This window comes from Mesoplodon bidens (assembly GCF_964165515.1).
Source record: "Mesoplodon bidens genome assembly, chromosome: X".
Classification (NCBI taxonomy): Eukaryota; Metazoa; Chordata; class Mammalia; order Artiodactyla; family Ziphiidae; genus Mesoplodon; species Mesoplodon bidens.
In genome coordinates this window covers 101,057,250-101,061,571 of record NC_138163.1, presented here as the reverse complement: position 1 = coordinate 101,061,571, position 4,322 = coordinate 101,057,250, and the positions used below count along the sequence as shown (strand labels likewise).

The 4,322-nt window shown below is 40.0% G+C and overlaps 1 pseudogene across 1 annotated transcript; it reads right to left on the bottom strand.

Annotated features, from left to right (window-relative positions):
• Positions 1–1,182: 1,182 nt before the first annotated feature.
• On the bottom strand, positions 1,183–2,208 carry LOC308608960 (protein FAM3C-like; annotated as a pseudogene). Its single transcript has one exon. The product of its transcript is annotated as a protein FAM3C-like (transcript).
• Positions 2,209–4,322: the final 2,114 nt, after the last annotated feature.

Here is a 4,322-nt window from a genome sequence, read left to right as displayed (position 1 = left end):
GAAGCTTTCATGCCCTGCAATGATAGCAGAGCACAACAGGAAGAAAAAGACTCCTCTTCTTTCCTGGTAAGGACTCAGCCAATGAAAAGCCATGGACTCTTTATTATTGCTCTCCCAACTTCCTTTTCCTCTCTATAAAAGTGTTCTCCTTCCTTTGCCATGAAGGAACTTGCACATGGCTTACCATGGTTGCAGACCCCAAAATGCAGTTCTCTGCTGATCCCAAATAAATCCATCTTTGCTGGAGAAATATCTGGCAGTCTATTTATTCTTAGGTCAGTAGCAGAAAACCCTAAGAGGTAGGTATTATTATGATACCCATCCACAGAAAAGGAAACTGAGGCAAGAGAAGGGTTAAGTAGCTTGTCCAAAGTCAAACTGCCGGTAAGTGGAGGAGCCTGGACCGTAACCCCAGTATTAGCGCTCCAGAGCTCTGCTTATCTGCTGGGCTACCCTCCAAAACCCAGGAAAGGAGTGGGCCTATTCAGAAGCATCTGGCTCTCATCCGACATGGCTACATTTGGTCCTACCACTTTCAACAAGAAAAGTTAAGGAAAAAAAAAAACATGATTCTTGAAGTGACACTACACTTCTCTTTCAAGAATGCCTCCTGTTGGATGTTGGAGGTTGAGCCCAAACTGCCAACCAGCTGTGTAAAGAAGGAAATGACCATTCAGATGGATGATGGCTAAACCAACTCCTAGGGTGTGTTCTGTGCAATTCATGCTACATGGAACTTAGTGAAATATGCTTCCTATGCCCAAAAGCAGTAAATCGTTGTGCGTCTGTGCGTGTGCATATACAAAATGTGTGTGTATTTCATGTGTGTGTATATGTATATATACATGTACACACATACAAATATATTTTTTAGCCCAATATCTTTTTATTTATTTACTTATTTATTATTTTTTTTACAACTTTATTGGAGTATAATTGCTTCACAATGGTGTATCAGTTTCTGCTTTACAACAAAGTGAATCAGCCATAAATATACATCTGTTCCCATATCCCTTCCCAATATTTTTTTAATTTAAAAGATACTATCATCAAAAAGCCATATAATATATATATATATATATATATATATATATATATATATATAAAACAAAATCTCCTTCCTAAAATCCACATTATTCCATGATAGATTTTCACAGCGACTACTATATATATCAATATATTTTTCAAATCTGTTCAGTTATCTATTGGGTAATGCTTTTAGAATTAAAAGATGCCATTATCATCGCAGACTGAACACTGTACCATTAGGGAGATGTGCTTAGAAATGGTTCAGTGATTTGCTCATTATGATGACTATTTACAAAGATGTCTATTTACATTAGCAATAACTAATCCTGATATCAAAAGAGATAATGGTCATGCACACACCGAGATGGCTGCATGCTCTTAAAATACTTACATGTAGGTTTTCGGTTAGGGCTTTCCCATTAGCAAGTGAAAGTGTGCTCCCTTCACTTTTCTCCACATCGGTCTGGCTTCTGGGGGATGCATCCTTCCACTTCTACAACTTCGGGCCATCCTTCATATCTGTTTGTGTCCTTATTGTTCTTTATGTGCTGTTCAAAAGGGCTTTTTGTCTTAATGCCTTATCCACCACAGAAGACCCAGTTGTCTCTAAAACCAAGATGAGTAATAGATGTACTCCCCAATTCAGCAATGACCTGCCGGGCCTCATCATTGAGTTTGGTTGCTCCATCATCATATGTTCCCATTAAGACTATTGTTCCATCTTGTATGGCCTTCAGAAACTCAATAAATGGGGCCACATTTCCTCCCCACATGTCAAAATATCTGGTGTCTATTAGATCTCCTGTTTTTCCATTTACCAAGGCAACATTGATTCCTCTTCCAACATTATTCTTAACACCACTCATTAAAACATTATCCTCCAGGCAGATTTTGGGTCCCACCACATTGGCTGCTCCACTTGCCATTTTAAAAGCAAAATGCTTCTCAGGGCAAGTTTTTGAGATCCCGCATTTCTATCTGGGAGGTTTTGTAGAACGTGCAACTGCGTCCAATGCTGACCTTGCAAATAGATTTCCTAAACTTGCATCCACTTTTATTTCAAATACTTGAGAAATAACATAGAATGCCAGCAAAAATACTGCCACAGCTACCACCAACTTTGCAGCACCTGCTACCCTCATGTTTGCTTTTTCGGCCTGTGGCACTTTTCATTAAATAAGCTCCTCCAACTTAGAAGACACTAAAGCTTTACAAGTGAGCCAAGACCGCCCTCCACAGATGCAACATACAACTCCATCCAAGCCTCTTTAGAGCACTCGGCCCCCATTTCCGACCCGAGATGGAGCTCCCGCGTGCCCCACGTGCCAGCCACTGGCCAGAGCACCAGGCACCGCGCCACCCCGCCCTCCGTGGAGCCGGAGGACTGCTATATATTTCTTTTTTTTTTTTTTTTTTTTTTTTGCAGTATGCGGGCCTCTCACTGTTGTGGCCTCTCCTGTTGCGGAGCACAGGCTCCGGACGCGCAGGCTCAGCGGCCATGGCTCACAGGACCAGCTGCTCCGAGGCATGTGGGACCTTCCCGGACCGGGGCATGAACCCGTGTCCCCTGCATCGGCAGGCGGACTCTCAACCACTGCGCCACCAGGGAAGCCCTTGATAGTTTTTTTTAAACACAAGTTTTCAATACAAAAAGAAATATATTATGCAATTCATAACATTACAAGGAGATTATTTGGGTAAAGGATTCTCTCATGAAACAGGTCAATACTAGAAGATCTTTCCTCATACCTTATTAGGCAGCAAAAGTTTTGGTTTGTTTGGTTTTTTGCTTGTTTGTTTTTTGAGCAAGGAATCATGATTTAAATCCTAACAACAAAAGAAAAAGAAATAGAAGAATTTATACTGGAATAATGATAACTCAAGAATTTGGAGATGAGAATTAAATTTATTAGCAACAAGCCAAACTTGGGTAAATGAAACTCAAGTAAATACCCCGAGATTTGAAATTAAGGATAATTTAAGATGAAAAAATAATGTAGGGGAGCAAAATCTGCCACCCCAAAATGTGTCTCTCTGGCATGAAGATTATTTTAAGTTGATTATTTTTTTTATTGGGGTATAGTTGTTTTACAATGTTGTGTTAGTTTCTACTGTACAGTGAAGTGGAGTTCCCTGTGCTATACAGTAGGTTCTCATTAGTTATCTATTTTATACATATTAGTGTATATATGTTATCTATTTTATACATATATGTATGTTATCTATTTTATACATATTAGTGTATATATGTTAATCCCAATCTCCCAATTCATCCCACCCCCCCCCTTTCCCCTTTGGTGTCCATATGTTTGTCCTCCACATCTGTGTCTCTATTTCTGCCTTGCAAACCAGTTCATCTGTACCTAGAGACTGTCATACAGAGTTGATTATTTTTAAAAAACAAAAGACTCAGGAGGCACTTTTACCTCCCCCTTAACTGCCTAAAAGAATTTAGATACAGGGCCTATACCAAGAATGGAGCTATCACTGTTAGATAACTACATGTGAGGTAGACAGGGAGGAACCTAGCAAAGTCTGTTTGTTAAAAATTCCTCACTGTGTCCCATTGTTTCTGCATGGCCCTGCAAACATTTGCTCTTTTCATCTTCCTGTGAATTGCTTTACTTCCCTTTGCAGTCCCAGACCCCTAGCCCCTTCTCCTTAGCCCCTTGGTCAAGAATGCAGATAAACCTCATTTTGCCTGACTGTCTTTGGAATCTCCCATGTTTATAGGGATTCCCTATACACATGTAACTAAATTTTGTTTTTTTCTCCTGTTAATCTGTCTTAATCTCATTTTAATTATTCAACCAGCCAAAAGAACCTAGAAGGGTGGGAGGAAATTACCCCCCCCAAAAGTAACAATAATGCATTTCTTTTAACCCTGATCACTTTAAATCCCATGGCTCACACAATACCTTCCTGACTGCTCCAGCCCCCCTATGCTCTCTTTCTAAAATCAATACCACTTCCCTCAAATTTATTTCCCTTTGTCACTTTTCTCCAGGTTCTAGGTGGGAGTGACTTTTTCTGCCTAAATATCTGATAAATGCCACAGGCATATTTGCAGTGCTTGAGGAACCCAAGGTCTGTACATTGGCAATATGATACGGTGATTTATAATAAGAAATATATATTTGGCTTTTGTCCCCATTTCTGGCACAGAGTTCTTAAAACTTTTAGAATTTCCTAAGTGATGAGAGCGATAAGGTCTCTTTTGTTACGTTAATGAAACATTATTGAAAAGCACCAGGATGGGGGCTGGTTGCCAGTGGAGCCAACCACGTGATTAG